Here is an 18,297-nt window from a genome sequence, read left to right as displayed (position 1 = left end):
AACTCTCTTTCCGGTTACCCTACCTCCCTGTGCCTATCCAATCCAACAGTCCCTAACCCTCTATCCCTGAGGGGTTACTGTGTCCTGTGTACTACTATAGTGCAGGTGCCATTACCCTATGGGGATGCACAAGTTTGTGCTGCCCCTGCTTAACAGACAGAGGACCTGTGACACCTGGAGACACGGCTTTGTAATGCTAGTGTGTAAAATGTGAGCCAGGATAACATGGCGTCGATGCGCAGCCATTTTGAACACTCATCTACCATTGCTGCCTACATTGCCCACAATGGTGGCAAGGATCAAGTTCAAGACCCTCTGCATTGTCCACAAGTCTTTCTGGGGACTGGGACCGCACTACTTACAACTCTCTCTTCCTAAACATGTCCCTTCTCGAGCTCTCCGCTCATCCACCTCCAACTCTCTGAGGGTCAGTCGCTTTTCAAAGCAGAAAGTTGGGGGCAGATCTCTTTCTTCGGCTGGGGCCTCCCTCTGGAACAGCCTCCCTGCCTCTCTCAAACTTGAGCAGAACTACCTCTGGTCCCAGAAGCAACTCGAGACCTTCCTCTTTGCTTCTGCTTTCTCTCTTCCTCTCCCCTGCTGATGACCCGTCTGGTCCACGCACTGGTCACCCTCTGAAGTTGGGCCCAGGTCCCTGCCTGTCCAGTTGCACCTTGCACTGCCTTTTGGCTGCCCCAGCACTTGGGGTCTGTATCTGTAACCCTACATCCCCTTCGCTCTGCACTTATGAGCCACCCGTTGGCTGCACTTTTGATTACCTGCACTGAGCCACCCGCTGGCTGCACCTTTGATTACATCCCCTTCCCTGCACTTGCGTGATCTAAATGACAAGGCCTAGTAAGATCGTTGTTTCGTCCTCCCTCTGTTTCCCCATCCTTGTCTTGTCTGGCCTAGAAACCCTTGTGTATAGGCGCGTTATAAATTCCATATCATATCATATCATACATTAAAATACAAGCCTACCTGAAACAACACAACATCCTCAGCCCTCACCAGTCAGGCTTCAGACCTGTCATGGCACAGAATACTTCCTCCTTGACCTGAAAAACCAACTCGACGATATCCACGACACTGGCAACCTAGCGCTTGTCCTTCTCGATCCATCGGCAGCGTTTGACCTGGTCAACCACCAAACACTCTGCCACCACCTCACTTTAGCTGCCAACATTTCACCCAAGTCCACCAAATGGATTGCCTAATTTCTTGCAGGCAGACAGTGTCTATGCTGGAAGCACTGCTGCCCATCCAACTCAAGTTCCCTGCGGGGTCCCTCAAGGCTCATGCGTCTCCCCAACATTTTACAACATTTATACAAAACCATGCTCTGGACATATTTTATACCAACTATGCCGATGATACCCAAATCCTCATTCCCCTCTCAGGGATTTATGACCAAGACTACAGCTACATCAACAGAATGTATGACACTATCCAAGCATGGTTGGCCACCAGGTTGGCCTGGGGCATAAAATTGTCTCAGGCACCAATGAAAAAGTGACCCACAGTTGCAAATGGCAATTCATTCCTTTTGTAACAGACTGGTTGAATTGTACACAAGTGGGAGTTTTTTGATACAATGTGATGCAAATTGTGAAATTTAGGAATATGTATTCAGGAACAATGGTCAAAACTACTAGCCGCATAAAATATACATTTTTTATACAATTATGACTTTCCTGGACATTAGTCCGGAAAATCTGAATTCTGAAAGCTCAATTTCGTGGTCTTTAGTCACGTGGGGAGAAGAAGTCGGAAGAGCATGATGGTCACACCTACGCACAAAGGCAGAGTGTGCCTTCACTCCCCTGAATTCTTCAGTAGCAAGGAACATTTCCAAGGACGAGTTCAATGCCCTAATTGACAGCAGACCACTGAGGTGATGATGGATGATCATGTTAATTGTTGGGAAGCTGTGGTTAAGACTAGCTTATCTGCACCTGGACGCTCAGCCTGAGAGCTGCTAACATAGGTTGGGAGGGTAATGACAGAGGTTGGAAAGTTACCGATGATAAAGGACCGCATGATCAAGGGTCCTATAGTTGTGTAGCCAATTAGACGTCGTATATTTAGTGACATTTATAGTGACATTTTAGGGAAGGGCTTAGTTGCCCCACCTGATGTTAAGAAGCCTATCACTTTATTTCACTGCCCAAACGAGTATGGATAGTATACCTAGATGATTCGTTTAGACCCTATTGCATTCACCCGTAGGTATTTAAGTTTTTCCACGTAGGATGACATGAGTGATACACAGGTTAATGTCATCAATGACGAATATTTACTATAAAGGTGTCATTTTTTTAATGAAACGCTTTGAGATAGTGATGAGACATCTGCTGATGTCCGTTATCATTCCTGTTTTAGATAATTGATATTAAAACACTTATCCTTTTGCCAACTACCTGAGTTGTTTCGATTATTGATGTTTGAATACAATTCTGCATCCCCATCTATCTCAAGGGTATTGCTATCTCATCTTCGAGGGCTGGAAGGTCCAGTTCGCTCTGATGACATGTACATTGTAATTTTGAATTTCACACTACTATTATAAATATTGCTGTATAGGGGCACTATAAATACCCAATAAATTATTGATTAATATGTTCATGCTGTCATACGTTACATTTTGGTGGCTATTGTATGCATCCCAATCTTTGAGCCTTACTTTTTTATCTCTTTACACTTAGAGAGAAGTCATCCTCATTGGAGCATTCCGCGTTGGCTTGTGTGGGTGACGTGAATTTCGCACCAACCTCCTGAGTGCCATTGTTTCGAAGTTGTCCAAAAATAAATGTTCTTGCTGGTTTTTGCAATTTATTTTCTGTTAATACATATTTCATTGTAAAGAATAAAATGATCAGGTAAAACTTGCTTGCTTCTCTACTACTTTGCTTCTTTGTGTTAACATTGATCAAATCAGCGTAACTTCAAATGGCCTTCAACTATACAGAATGTGGGCCAATAAAGCAAATGGGGGCTTATACATCTATGCTTGCTGACAGGAGCAACAGAGTGGGATGGAACATCACATACTATCCAGTAGGAACTATTTGGCTGTGCCTTGAAACTTCATCCTGGAGAACTCCTTGGTAGTGCTAAAGAACATATAATTCATAAGCTATACAGTATATATAATTTGCATCCGTTTTATGACATTTTTGACTGGGATGTATGAGGTGTTGATGATATGTGTGCAGTCTGGTGGGTGTACACCCAGACTGGGTTCTGGCTGCGTTCGGCCTGTAGGACGCTTATATGTGCAGCTAAGCCGGTTTGTAATGGGATATAGCTGCTTTTTATTAGAGTGATGACGTGTTTGTGGGGTAGTGGTCATATGTGAGCAGCTTGGCCAAATTGATTGAGGGGTATAGGTGCACTCTAATTGCGTAATGTGTAGAGTAGAGAGTAAGCATAGTGATATGATATGATGTTCCATCCACACGGCGATTAAGCGCAATGCGCTTCAAAGGCATTCGATGACAAGGGAGGGAAAGAGGGAGAAAGCAAAGACACTCCCACAGGGCATGAACAGCACAAATGTGAAGACTAGCTACTGCACTCGGTCTAGAGACACCTAGACAGTGCAGGTGCTAGGGCACAGACAGGAGGGCATGCCTGGGAACTGTAAATGAGGACCGGAGGGGTTGGGTACAGAGGGGCATCGCAGGGGACCGGGGGTGGGGGCAAACCGCAACAGCATGCAGGGGACCAGAGGGTACAGAGAGAAATCACAGTACCAGAGGGGCTGGGGGTACACAGCGACAACATGGGACACGAGAGGGGCATGGGGTAGATGGCGATATCTTAGGGGACCAGGCGAGAAGCTGGCAGCATCACACTGAACCGGAGGTTGTTGGAGGGGCAGTGACGAGATGTGAACCAGGGGGTCTGGGCACACAGTGAAACGTTGGGACCTAAGGGGTTGTGGGCACACAGTGATGACGAGGGAAATAAGGGCGGGGGTACCAGCGACAACTGGCGGATAGTAGGTCAAGAAACTCATATCCGTTAAGACTAGTGATCTGACCAATCAGGGAGGTGGGCGGGCTGGGAGACGGGCGGGGATCAGGAAGAGGAAGCTGGTGGGGAAGGCAGGGAGAGGGATTCACTGAGGCACGGAGCACAGATTAATACAATTAAATGGCAAAAACAGGCTCGGAGGAACTTTTATATGCTTTCCACTCGCCTCGCTTTCACGAAGCGATTATTACCCAAAGCAAAGACATTGGGTAATAATTGTATTATCGCTGTGTTGCAACTAACCAACGATCCACGACTATTCACAGATAAGCATGCCGCTCCGTCCATGTTACCAAAATTGAACAAGGTTTATAATTTGCTTATGTTTCCAATCTTTTCAGATCCCTTATGGTATACTAGAGGTTGTGGGGTTGTTTGATGGTTTAGAAACCGATATTCATCTCTGCACCACTGGTGCACCGGAAGTTGATTTGCCACAGTGTGCCTCATATCCCAAACAGAACGGCCCTCCTAATTGGCTAATAGTCACCAAAGAGCTATAAACCCAATCGGAGGGTTGGGCTAGCCAACTATGATTCTATGAAGGCCACTTGCCTCCGGAACTAATACAGTTGTGTCCTGCTGTGAGCAGTTAATGATAGTCAGGTAAAGGAGGAGTGCTTCAGTTTAAAGAGTTTCGAGTACAGAAGCAGCCAGGCACATATGATGTGTCCTTGAAGGATGCAAGGATGGCAGTGAGTGTCTCCAATTGTCCAGATAGCTACGGTTTTTCGAGATGGGATGTGTAGCGTGCAGTCAGTTGTAACGTTGTTTTCAGAATGAGTGTAATTGTTTCAGTGAGGGGAGGCGGGACAGGACTTCTCGTCAATGGTGTGATAATTGCACGAGAGAGAAGCCGCACTTTTCACCTGGTGTGTGATACTTAGCAACACTTTATGCGTCAGGTTCCCATAGTCCCCAGGCGGTGTTTGAGCACTTTTACTTTACTTTATTGAATTTGTATTGCGCACCTGAGAACCCGGAGGCTTAAGGGCGCAGACAAGACAAACAACATAAATACATATAAGGGTCGATAACAAGATAAGAGCAAAATGGGCAAGACATAACAATCACCATCCACTTAGTAACTGCAGTTCAAGTATTGAGAAAATCAGAGTAAGCATGTTAACAATAATCAGGAAGAGGAAGAACCATAAGAAACTCTCTGAAGATCTAAATTCTAAGAATAATGTTACAGTTTGAGGTCCCTTTGGGTAGATATTTGCATCGTCTGAGAAAAGCAGGCAAGGTGCTGGCCCCACAGCCCACCAAAATGCAGTCACAATTGGGTAGCAGACACCAGTCACTCAGATCTATCCTCCGAATGATCATTAAGTCCTTGAGTCCGACTACTCCTGGGACAGTTCTGTGGCACAACCAAGCGAGAACCTTATTGCGCAGGGCTTCTTTGGGCTCTTTTTCTTTAGTTTTCTGAATGTTCGTTATAATGAAATATCTTTGATCCATTACAAAGTCATGAGTGTTCGATTCCATTATCTTAGGCATATGTGATTTTTAAAAATTTTTTTTTTTTTACTGGCAGATTTCATAGGGAAGTGCTTTTCAATTTGGCATTCATGACTGTGGGATGTTTAACCTCTTTATGGCCAGCACTCAGCTCATGCAGAGATAAGGAAGGAACAGTTTCCTGTTATAAGTCTACGCTAGGGATTTTTGCCTTTTCATCGCATGCCAATATTGGCCCGATAGAACTCAGGGATTCCTCAATACAGAGGTCAGTTTGAGTGGCTTGATCTGTCATTTCCCTTTGTGAAAGAGTTTGGCTGGCAGTGTTTACCCTTGCTGCCTGTAGCATCAGCGCTAGCATGCCCATGTGTCTGGGATGCAGAGTTCAATTTCGGCACCCATAGGTCTGCTACCCAATCGTTTAATGCACCCGACAAAAAGCCACGGTCAAATGGGTCCTTAGAAAGTAGAAGCTCTTTAGCAATGTTGGCCATAAGGTCGGGCCATTTGGAGGAGAGCCGAATGCTTGGATTGATCAAAATTGGGTGTACTCCTCCCTTGTGGGGCAAGATTGAATATACCCCTACCTTGAGGGGCAATGGCAGGTAAGGTTATGGGTATCTCAGGCTTTGGCGATGGTAGATCATTAGAGGTCTACACAGTCACCGTGTCATCCATGGTGCTATGCAGACTTACTATGGGTACATGTACTTTACGATTTTCCTTCAGTGAAAGACTATCCAAGACCCGCGTTGAGTTTGGTGCTTCGAATCCGGAGAACCCACAACCAGCCCTCTGCAAGAATGTTTTATATGTTACCCATATATGCTTCAAGTACTCCCAGGGCGTTAAGTGGGGTAAGAAAGTAAGGTGGTGGGGGCTCATTTGGGGGTGTGTCTTGCATGATGGCTATGGTCTAATACCTGATGGGGGTGGCCTACCTACGAACATTTTAAAAATGGTGTGGCCTGCTAACTAAGTGCATATCACAACACAGTGTGCTTGCTTCATTCCTTAAAGTATTAGAAATCAATGCTCAATATCATTGATTATTGGACCCTCACAAAAGGGTAGTTGTTTTATTAGCAGGTTCATTAGCATCCCATTATATAGTTTGGGCAAGACTAACCCTTCAAAGGCACTACTGATCTCCTCTGTCGGGCCGTGAAAGGGAGGCCCAGGCAATGCAGACACTTTCATCTGCCTACAGCACCCAAGCAGCTAGTTTTGTTGCAAATAGCCTCTCCGTCCATCCAGTGCCTTATGAGTGGGAAAGCAGCCGGAGCCAGCCCTGAGCCTTGAAGGGACAAGCATAGAGGAAAGCAACAGGGGGATAGCAGGAGCCTTGAAGGGGCAAGCATAGAGGAGAGCAACTGGGGGACAGCAGGAGCCTGGAAGGGGCAAGCGTAGATAAGCGCAACAGGGGGACAGCAGGAGCCTTGAAGGGGCAAGCGTAGAGGAGAACAGGGGGACAGCAGGAGCCTTGAATGGGCAAGCGTAGAGGAGAGCAACACGGGGACAGCAGGAGCCTTAAAGGGGCCAGCGTAGAGGAAAGCAGCAGGGGGACAGCAGGAGCCTTGAAGGGGCAAGCATAGAGGAGAGCAACAGGGGGATAGCAGGAGCACCCGTGGAGCCTCATAAGGATCCCGACAAGTGCAACCCCGACGAGTGCAACAGGTGAGGCACCTCTATTAATGCAAACACACAGAGGAAGATACCGTAGGACATAGCAAGGGAGGGAGGAGGCTCCGGACCACAGAGCAATCAGCTATACAAAGAGGACTACCTCACAACCTCCACCACACCAACCATCCAGGAGAAGATTGAGGCCAGGAAGGGCCAAGGCACCGCACCGTGGAGGCCCTGGTGAAATCCGATCAAGGGCCCACAAGAGTGACTCCAGACACCACGGTTCCCCAGAGCAGAATAAAGGAGCTAAGGTGGAGCTTCCGGGGGGAGGGGGGTGGGGGCAGGCATGCCTAACCAGACAAACTGTGGCAACCACAGGAGATGAAGCCTCTAATATCAAGAGGGGCAAAGCGGACACCTCAGGCAGGGGGGTCGCTGGGAGACATTTCCCCTTAAAAGCAGGGGATGTAAAGGACTAGGGGCCCTGCAGACCTGGTCCAGGAGAGACAACCCGCCAGGTATAGCCCCATGACCTCCACGAGGAGAGAATCCCCAAGTAGCTGCAGAAAATAGGTCCCACAAAAGGAGGCCCGGTTGAGAAGAAGGGGGACTCACCAGCACCTCATCACCACAAGACCGGGCCTCAAAGACATTACATAAAGGGGTTTCCACCCACCTCCCCCTCATGAGGCTAGAGCGGTCCGAGAGGCCCAGAACCAGAATAAAATCACCAGGGAGGCTAAACTTTAAGGCAAAATGAAAGCCCGGGGAGGGCAACCGCCACAATAGATAACACCAAAAGGGGTGGGGGGGGGGGCCTTGGAATTAAAAATGGGCCCAGACAAACCTGCAGGTTGTACAGTTGGGGAAAGGAAAAGACTCCATTTTTTTTTTAAAACATTTTTTATTGTGTTTGGTTAAAATTTACCTTTGCAAAACAATCATCACATTAACAGTAAAATGTGTAAACTTCTAAGCAAAAACAGCCTTAATACTCTAAAAGAACAAAAGAAAAAATGAAAGGACTCAATACCCGCGATTCCACAGCGGATTCGCCACCAGAATTTGCTTAGGCTGGCGAAATGATGCAACATGGGGTTAAAAATGCTGAGGCACAGCTCAAGTTGCCCGGGAAGGACGGCGCCAAGCCACCATAGGGCTATATTGGCACAATTCCTCACAGGCGGCTTTGCAGGGCAGCAGAAAATTGCATTTTATGTGCCGTCAGAATTTGCTTAGGCTGCCGTCTGATTTTGCAATCTCACCATAAATGATGTAACATAGGGTACAAAATTGCTAACATAGGGTTAATGCTGACTGCTCCGTACAACATATGGTTGGCTACAAAAAACACTGTCAAAAAATGCCATTGCAAGCATTTTCTGACGGGTTAATGCTATGCTGCACTGCCCTGCACAAAATAGGGTTAAAATAGATAATATGCCCTGTGGAAACATAGGGTTACTGTAGCACTGCCCCTGCCCCTGCCCCGTAGACCAGAAAGCATTTTCTGACAGCAGAAAGCATTTTCTGACGGGTTAATGCACTGCCCTGCACAACATAGGGTTAAAATAAATAATATGCCCTGTGGAAACATAGGGTTAATGAACAGCTGCCCCTGTCCCCGCTGCCCCTGCCCCGTAGACCAGAAAGCATTTTCTGACGGCAGAAAGCATTTTCTGACGGGTTAATGCACTGCCCTGCACAACATAGGGTTAAAATAAATAATATGCCCTGTGGAAACATAGGGTTAATAGGGTTAATGCACAGCTGCCCCTGCCCCTGTCCCCGCTGCCCCTGCCCCGTAGACCAGAAAGCATTTTCTGACAGCAGAAAGCATTTTCTGACGGGTTAATGCACTGCCCTGCACAACATAGGGTTAAAATAAATAATATGCCCTGTGGAAACATAGGGTTAATAGGGTTAATGCACAGCTGCCTCTGCCCCTGGCCCCGCTGCACCTGCCCCGTAGACCAGAAAGCATTTTCTGACAGCAGAAAGCATTTTCTGACGGGTTAATGCACTGCGCTGCACAACATAGGGTTAAAATAAATAATATGCCCTGTGGAAACATAGGGTTAATAGGGTTAATGTACAGCTGCCCCTGCCCCTTGCCCCGCTGCCCCTGCCCCGTAGACCAGAAAGCATTTTCTGACAGCAGAAAGCATTTTCTGACGGGTTAATGCACTGCCCTGCACAACATAGGGTTAAAATAAATAATATTCCCTGTGGAAACATAGGGTTAATAGGGTTAATGAACAGCTGCCCCTGCCCCTTGCCCCGCTGCCCCTGCCCCGTAGACCAGAAAGCATTTTCTGACAGCAGAAAGCATTTTCTGACAGGTTAATCCACTGCCCTGCACAACATAGGGTTAAAATAAATAATATGCCCTGTGGAAACATAGGGTTAATAGGGTTAATGAACAGCTGCCCCTGCCCCTTGCCCCGCTGCCCCTGCCCCGTAGACCAGAAAGCATTTTCTGACGGCAGAAAGCATTTTCTGACGGGTTAATGCACTGCGCTGCACAACATAGGGTTAAAATAAATAATATGCCCTGTGGAAACATAGGGTTAATAGGGTTAATGTACAGCTGCCCCTGCCCCTGTCCCCGCTGCCCCTGCCCCGTAGACCAGAAAGCATTTTCTGACGGCAGAAAGCATTTTCTGACGGGTTAATGCACTGCGCTGCACAACATAGGGTTAAAATACATAATATGCCCTGTGGAATCATAGGGTTAATAGGGTTAATGAACAGCTGCCCCTGCCCCTTGCCCCGCTGCCCCTGCCCCGTAGACCAGAAAGCATTTTCTGACGGCAGAAAGCATTTTCTGACGGGTTAATGCACTGCGCTGCACAACATAGGGTTAAAATAAATAATATGCCCTGTGGAAACATAGGGTTAATAGGGTTAATGTACAGCTGCCCCTGCCCCTGTCCCCGCTGCCCCTGCCCCGTAGACCAGAAAGCATTTTCTGACGGCAGAAAGCATTTTCTGACGGGTTAATGCACTGCCCTGCACAACATAGGGTTAAAATAAATAATATGCCCTGTGGAAACATAGGGTTAATAGGGTTAATGTACAGCTGCCCCTGTCCCCGCTGCCCCTGCCCCGTAGACCAGAAAGCATTTTCTGACGGCAGAAAGCATTTTCTGACGGGTTAATGCACTGCGCTGCACAACATAGGGTTAAAATAAATAATATGCCCTGTGGAAACATAGGGTTAATAGGGTTAATGTACAGCTGCCTCTGCCCCTTGCCCCGCTGCACCTACCCCGTAGACCAGAAAGCATTTTCTGACAGCAGAAAGAATTTTCTGACGGGTTAATGCACTGCGCTGCACAACATAGGGTTAAAATAAATAATATGCCCTGTGGAAACATAGGGTTAATAGGGTTAATGTACAGCTGCCCCTGCCCCTGTCCCCGCTGCCCCTGCCCCGTAGACCAGAAAGCATTTTCTGACGGCAGAAAGCATTTTCTGACGGGTTAATGCACTGCCCTGCACAACATAGGGTTAAAATAAATAATATGCCCTGTGGAAACATAGGGTTAATAGGTTTAATGTACAGCTGCCCCTGCCCCTGGCCCCGCTGCCCCTGCCCCATAGACCAGAAAGCATTTTCTGACAGCAGAAAGCATTTTCTGACGGGTTAATGCACTGCCCTGCACAACATAAGGTTAAAATAAATAATATGCCCTGTGGAAACATAGGGTTAATAGGGTTAATGAACAGCTGCCCCTGCCCCTTGCCCCGCTGCCCCTGCCCCGTAGACCAGAAAGCATTTTCTGACAGCAGAAAGCATTTTCTGACAGGTTAATGCACTGCCCTGCACAACATAGGGTTAAAATAAATAATATGCCCTGTGGAAACATAGGGTTAATAGGGTTAATGAACAGCTGCCCCTGCCCCTTGCCCCGCTGCCCCTGCCCCGTAGACCAGAAAGCATTTTCTGACGGCAGAAAGCATTTTCTGACGGGTTAATGCACTGCGCTGCACAACATAGGGTTAAAATAAATAATATGCCCTGTGGAAACATAGGGTTAATAGGGTTAATGTACAGCTGCCCCTGCCCCTGTCCCCGCTGCCCTGCCCGTAGACCAGAAAGCATTTTCTGACGGCAGAAAGCATTTTCTGACGGGTTAATGCACTGCGCTGCACAACATAGGGTTAAAATAAATAATATGCCCTGTGGAATCATAGGGTTAATAGGGTTAATGAACAGCTGCCCCTGCCCCTTGCCCCGCTGCCCCTGCCCCGTAGACCAGAAAGCATTTTCTGACGGCAGAAAGCATTTTCTGACGGGTTAATGCACTGCGCTGCACAACATAGGGTTAAAATAAATAATATGCCCTGTGGAAACATAGGGTTAATAGGGTTAATGTACAGCTGCCCCTGCCCCTGTCCCCGCTGCCCCTGCCCCGTAGACCAGAAAGCATTTTCTGACGGCAGAAAGCATTTTCTGACGGGTTAATGCACTGCCCTGCACAACATAGGGTTAAAATAAATAATATGCCCTGTGGAAACATAGGGTTAATAGGGTTAATGTACAGCTGCCCCTGCCCCTGTCCCCGCTGCCCCTGCCCCGTAGACCAGAAAGCATTTTCTGACGGCAGAAAGCATTTTCTGACGGGTTAATGCACTGCGCTGCACAACATAGGGTTAAAATAAATAATATGCCCTGTGGAAACATAGGGTTAATAGGGTTAATGTACAGCTGCCCCTGCCCCTGTCCCCGCTGCCCCTGCCCCGTAGACCAGAAAGCATTTTCTGACGGCAGAAAGCATTTTCTGACGGGTTAATGCACTGCGCTGCACAACATAGGGTTAAAATAAATAATATGCCCTGTGGAATCATAGGGTTAATAGGGTTAATGAACAGCTGCCCCTGCCCCTTGCCCTGCTGCCCCTGCCCCGTAGACCAGAAAGCATTTTCTGACGGCAGAAAGCATTTTCTGACGGGTTAATGCACTGCGCTGCACAACATAGGGTTAAAATAAATAATATGCCCTGTGGAAACATAGGGTTAATAGGGTTAATGTACAGCTGCCCCTGTCCCCGCTGCCCCTGCCCCGTAGACCAGAAAGCATTTTCTGACGGCAGAAAGCATTTTCTGACGGGTTAATGCACTGCCCTGCACAACATAGGGTTAAAATAAATAATATGCCCTGTGGAAACATAGGGTTAATAGGGTTAATGTACAGCTGCCCCTGCCCCTGTCCCCGCTGCCCCTGCCCCGTAGACCAGAAAGCATTTTCTGACGGCAGAAAGCATTTTCTGACGGGTTAATGCACTGCCCTGCACAACATAGGGTTAAAATAAATAATATGCCCTGTGGAAACATAGGGTTAATAGGTTTAATGTACAGCTGCCCCTGCCCCTTGCCCCGCTGCCCCTGCCCTGTAGACCAGAAAGCATTTTCTGACAGCAGAAAGCATTTTCTGACGGGTTAATGCACTGCCCTGCACAACATAGGGTTAAAATAAATAATATGCCCTGTGGAAACATAGGGTTAATAGGGTTAATGAACAGCTGCCCCTGCCCCTTGCCCCGCTGCCCCTGCCCCGTAGACCAGAAAGCATTTTCTGACAGCAGAAAGCATTTTCTGACAGGTTAATGCACTGCCCTGCACAACATAGGGTTAAAATAAATAATATGCCCTGTGGAAACATAGGGTTAATGAACAGCTGCCCCTGCCCCTTGCCCCGCTGCCCCTGCCCCGTAGACCAGAAAGCATTTTCTGACGGCAGAAAGCATTTTCTGACGGGTTAATGCACTGCGCTGCACAACATAGGGTTAAAATAAATAATATGCCCTGTGGAAACATAGGGTTAATAGGGTTAATGTACAGCTGCCCCTGCCCCTGTCCCCGCTGCCCCTGCCCCGTAGACCAGAAAGCATTTTCTGACGGCAGAAAGCATTTTCTGACGGGTTAATGCACTGCGCTGCACAACATAGGGTTAAAATAAATAATATGCCCTGTGGAATCATAGGGTTAATGAACAGCTGCCCCTGCCCCTTGCCCCGCTGCCCCTGCCCCGTAGACCAGAAAGCATTTTCTGACGGCAGAAAGCATTTTCTGACGGGTTAATGCACTGCGCTGCACAACATAGGGTTAAAATAAATAATATGCCCTGTGGAAACATAGGGTTAATAGGGTTAATGTACAGCTGCCCCTGCCCCTGTCCCCGCTGCCCCTGCCCCGTAGACCAGAAAGCATTTTCTGACGGCAGAAAGCATTTTCTGACGGGTTAATGCACTGCCCTGCACAACATAGGGTTAAAATAAATAATATGCCCTGTGGAAACATAGGGTTAATAGGTTTAATGTACAGCTGCCCCTGCCCCTTGCCCCTTGCCCCTTGCCCCTGCCCCGTAGACCAGAAAGCATTTTCTGACGGGTAAGCAAAATCCGACGTTACAGTACCGTCGGATTTTGCTTTGCCATTGAAATTCACGCATGCGCAGTAGCAGCCTAAGCATTTTTCTAAGATGAGCAGAATTCGACGTTACACCGCCGGAGACCGGAACCATTTAGCTAAGGATCATCATAGCGCAGCACTACGGTCCCGGATCATCCAATAATCCGAGCACAGCCAGTTCCAGCATAGAGGATCTAATTTAGACGCACCGAGAGCCGGAGGTCGGAGAAGCGTGAGCGCAGCCCTGGTAACTATGTACTGAATGTTATAAAGGCCTAAGTGCCAAGAAAGTTTCTGGTGTCTGCTGATAAAGTGATCGGCAGATTGGGGGAGTTACTCCTAGATCCCGCCCCCAGCTGCAAGGAAATAGTCCCTGTCATTGGACACCGCATATTTAGAATATAACACTCTGGGTTAAGGTAGCCCAGGGTAGAAAATCACCCCATTTGAACTATTGGTGGAACTTGACATTCAGAGAGTCCCAGCCCCTGGTAACCTTGAGGCTCTAATCTACTGCCCCTAGTCTGTAGGTTTGCAATAAGGGGGTAATAATCAAGTCTCCACAAATTAAGCTCTGCAGTACAGCGGCACTGGAATTCTCAAGAGCACCGGAATGGGAGGGCTCCTATCTGGAGCCCATGGTGCACTTTACAGTGCTGGGACGCCATCTGTGGGTGAGGCAGGGCCCATACAATTAATCCCGTCTGGTGAAACAGTAGCTCAAGTTCATGACTCCCTGGATCAGCACGACAAAGGAGAAGAAGAAACAACTAACCATTAGGAACTTGTTAATCAATGGAAACGTGGCCTAGAATACACAGTCACCACCAAGCACATACAAAGGAAAATTAAGGAGCATTTCGGGAAGAAGCGGCATTAAAGCCTGAATGATGCGGATGAAGCAGCAGTGAAAAGCTGGGGACAGCAAACCTCGACATCGGAAGAAGAGGGCCCCTAGGCATCAAGATCATGTCGAGATCATAACAATCAGCCAATAGCCCAGGAGACAACAGAATGTGAAACTCCTGATTTAGAGGCCCGGAGAGGGGAGCAGAGGGCCAGATCAGACCTACAGGAGTACGGCTTACTGCTAGAAAATGGGTTGCAAAGTTGTAAAAGCTATCAGCCAGATGACACCACCTTAAAAGGCACTAAACATCGTCCTGAACTCTTTAGTGTCTGTTTTTGAGCTACTAAAGAACGAAGTGCAGTCCCAAGCCAGAATCCTTCTCGAGCTCGCAAATGAAGTGGCCAGAAGCGAATCATCACTGGTGGGCCTTAAGAACGTAATTACCTCCTCCATCACCCCAGCACTAAATGACATTCGAACTGAAATGACAAAGCAGGGCTTGGACATTTCCTCTATACAAAGGGCATTGTCAGAATAAAAATGGAGATGACTCCTTAAAAATCTAGCTGCGAGAGTTGTCGCTGTTCTGGCAAGCAGTCCCCCCACCCCGGGAGATAGAGACCATTGATATATTAGAGAACCCAGGGATCTTTGATGACACCCCATTGTCGGAATCTACCCTGGTAGAATGCAGGAGGTTGGCCCACGTGATCGAAGGACAAGTAGAAGTGCCTGGGGAGGTAGAAATTACGATCAAGGAAACACCCGTAGGGGGTCCGGAGAATGGGGCCACGGAGGAACCAGCATGGATAGCGGCATGTGAACAAAATCACAGGAGAAGGAGAAAAACTAAAAAGAAAGAACGTGGAAAATGATCCAGAATACTACCGAGCAACATATGAAAAAGAACCCAGGGAAAATGTCAAAAAAAACAAAAAAATGAAAAAGACAGGGATACAAAACTATGTGAGCAATATCTCATTCCCAATATCACACGAGCAGTCAGAAACCAAAAGGGCAGGTAAAACCAGTCAGGAGCCCTTGGACTCTCCAGAGGACACTGTGCCAAATGGCAATGATATTGCAAGGAACGGGTAAACTCAGGAAAGAAAGAATCAAACCCATCGGAAAATGCTGCAGGACTGGTCAAAAATCATAAGTGTGAGCATTGACCTACAGACAGACCTGCAAATAAAGGCCAGGCTGAAAGTAGTATTGGTAATTCAAAGAGAAAAGAAGGGGAAGCTATCGGTCAAGATCAGAAGGTGAAAGCCTCGATTAATTACCAGAACACAATTGGCCAGACTGGCAAAAATCTGAAATTGGCACCAATATTTCAGAAATAAAAACATCCAAAAACCAATACAGTGGTGCAGCAAGCGATCAATGTCCCTCAAGGACCAAAATTAAAATTAGCGCCAATTTTTCCGTTTACAGGCAAGAGCGCTAACAATTGTACCGACAACCCAGTTAAAAACCGTCCCTGTACCGTCCATGGATCTGGGAGACGGGAAACATCAGATCATCCGGGGTATTTGGAATGGAATTGGGAAATCGAAGGCGTTAGCGCCAACTCAGGACCTGACCATCCTCTCTCAAGACAGACCTCAGATGAGGGAGGAGGGCAAAGAGGAAGTGATAACCGGCTTCGAAGTTCCCAGACTTTGGCTGAAAGCAACAAAAAAGAACAGTCATTACAAGTCCCTCAGCAGATCTGTGATTTTGTCTCTGTTTAGGAAAGCCAGAAGCCTCTTCTTATTTGCATCCACAGATTCGGAATACGTGAAATTCCCAGACTGTAAGAATGGACTTGAGGTGGAGCTAGGGTTTATTACAATAAAAGCCCAGCAAGCAATTCTAAAAGCCACTGGTGCTTTGGAACATCAAGGACTCCTAGTGGCTAAGGAACCCTTTGGGCAACCTCTAACTGCCCCTAGTCAGCAGAAGGATTTTGGCAAAAATAGCTTCTACAGTCTAGAAAGGAGTCCATCTGGGTCACAGAAAGAAGGCAGTTAAAATTGGGAGAAAGTTCAGTGGAAGAAATTTTTTTAGTTGTGATACCTGAAATCCTAACACAAGTTTTGACAAAAATAGAGTTGGGCTTGCAGAAACTTTAAACAAAATGGTCTATATGTGGTGAGCTGGAACACACGGGGCTCAAGTACATTTAGATCGAAAGCAATGAGAGACTACTTATTGGGAAGGATGGACATACTAGTTTTTCAGGAGACCTGGCAGGTTAACCCGATAGAGATCGAGGGATATACAGTTCACTGTCTACCAGCAAGCCAGAAATCCCTAGATAAACCAGCTGGAGGACTTTTAATAGCACTTAAAAATAGTTCAATCGAGGCAGTTACTCCTCTACTCAAAAATGAGCTCGGCATTATGGCTTGCTAATTTTATTTTAAACATGATATTGTTAACCCAATAGTAGTACTAATAGATATCTACTGGAATCTCAAAACCTCCTCGCTTGAAGCATTTTTGACCATCCTGAATACACTATTGATAACAGTAAAAAATGAAATGGGTAGGGCCAACATAATGGTGGCGGGGGACTTCAACTCAGACTGTGTATAGAGAGCACAAGGGAAAAAGAAAACTGGGTCAAGGCAGCTGGCAATAAGAGGCCAAAAATGGTTGGACTTTATGAGCTCATGGGACTTAAGAATGTTAAATGGCACCTCGGAGGGGGATGTGGGGCCCACTGTAACATGGAGACAAGGTAATTCATTATCGGTTTTGGACTATATCTTTGTCAGTTCGGGTTTCATTTCCCTGAAATCCAACCTAGAGGTTTTACAGGAGGGGGGCAGCGATCACTCCCGGTTGGAGCTGTCATTGCCAGATCTTTCGCCAGCCACCAAGGTGGTTCATAAGTAGGAGTTAATGGAAACAAAGGGAAGAACCCGGCTAGTAAAGTATGGCATGGAGGGTTGAAGTTAAACAAAGCGCTAAAGGAAGTGCCAGGGTCCATTTTAGCGGAAAGGTGTCATCCAGATGACTTAACTTTATTTGGTCAACAGTTCCTCCCGTAACGCCATCCATGGTAATTAGGCAAAAGCACAAAGAATCAAGGTCTAAGAAGCGAGCAGTGAGAAGAGAACTTCGGAGGCTAAAATCCCCCTGAATATAGACATATACCTAAAAGAAGCTAAAAGCGTCAAAAACAACTATAGGTATTGGTCGAGAAATCATAGGATGGCACGCCTGCAAATGGATGGGGATTTGATGTCAAAGCTTATAGCAGAAACAAATTCAAGAAGTTTTTGGTCAGTCATGAGCCAGCTTGATTCGCACTCAGGTAGCTCTTGATGTAACCTAACGCCGGAACACAAATGGGTAGAACATCTCTCCTGCATTTTTAGGAATCCCTGAGAGGGTGAGATAATTATGCTATCAGTTAGCAAGTGGAAGGTAGCCCTGAATCAAGAAGAAATTGCAGATATGATTGGCAAGTCTTCATCTTCTAAGGCTGGCGGCCCTAGTGGCCTAACCTACTAGGTTCTCAAAAATGAACCATAATTTTGGGCAATGTTTTTGTCGCAACTCTTTGAGGAGAGCTTAAGGGTAAAACAATTCCCGCCATCCTGGAAATCAACCCTGGTAATTCTGTTCTTTAAGGGGGCGCTATGACCGATCCAGTAAACTATCGTCCTGTCGCCCTTTTGGACATAGAGAGCAAGATCTTTATGAAGCTGATATTTAAAGAACTTGCATCTCGGGTGGACCAGGTCGGGGCTCTGTCTTGCTTCCAGACAGGTTTTAGGCACGGGTTGTCAACCACGCTAAATGGGTTGATACTGAACCTTGTGAGCGAATCATCCATGACGAAGGGGGGCCAGCCGTTATACGGTGCTTGGATTGACCTTTCCAAAGCTTTCGACTAGATA

The 18,297-nt window shown here is 47.0% G+C and overlaps 1 long non-coding RNA gene across 1 annotated transcript in view; it reads left to right on the top strand.

The window, feature by feature from the left end:
• LOC138567269 (uncharacterized) overlaps positions 1-2,889 on the top strand; it is a 35,032-nt gene extending 32,143 nt beyond the window's left edge. The window contains exon 3 of the long non-coding RNA XR_011302149.1: positions 2,706-2,889. This is a non-coding gene — a long non-coding RNA (uncharacterized lncRNA). The remainder of the gene's footprint in view (positions 1-2,705) is intronic.
• The last annotated feature ends 15,408 nt before the right edge of the window (positions 2,890-18,297 follow it).

This window comes from Ambystoma mexicanum, chromosome 2p (assembly GCF_040938575.1).
Source record: "Ambystoma mexicanum isolate Mex_15411 chromosome 2p, UKY_AmexF1_1, whole genome shotgun sequence".
NCBI lineage: Eukaryota > Metazoa > Chordata > Amphibia > Caudata > Ambystomatidae > Ambystoma > Ambystoma mexicanum.
This window is presented reverse-complemented; position numbering and strand designations above follow the sequence as displayed.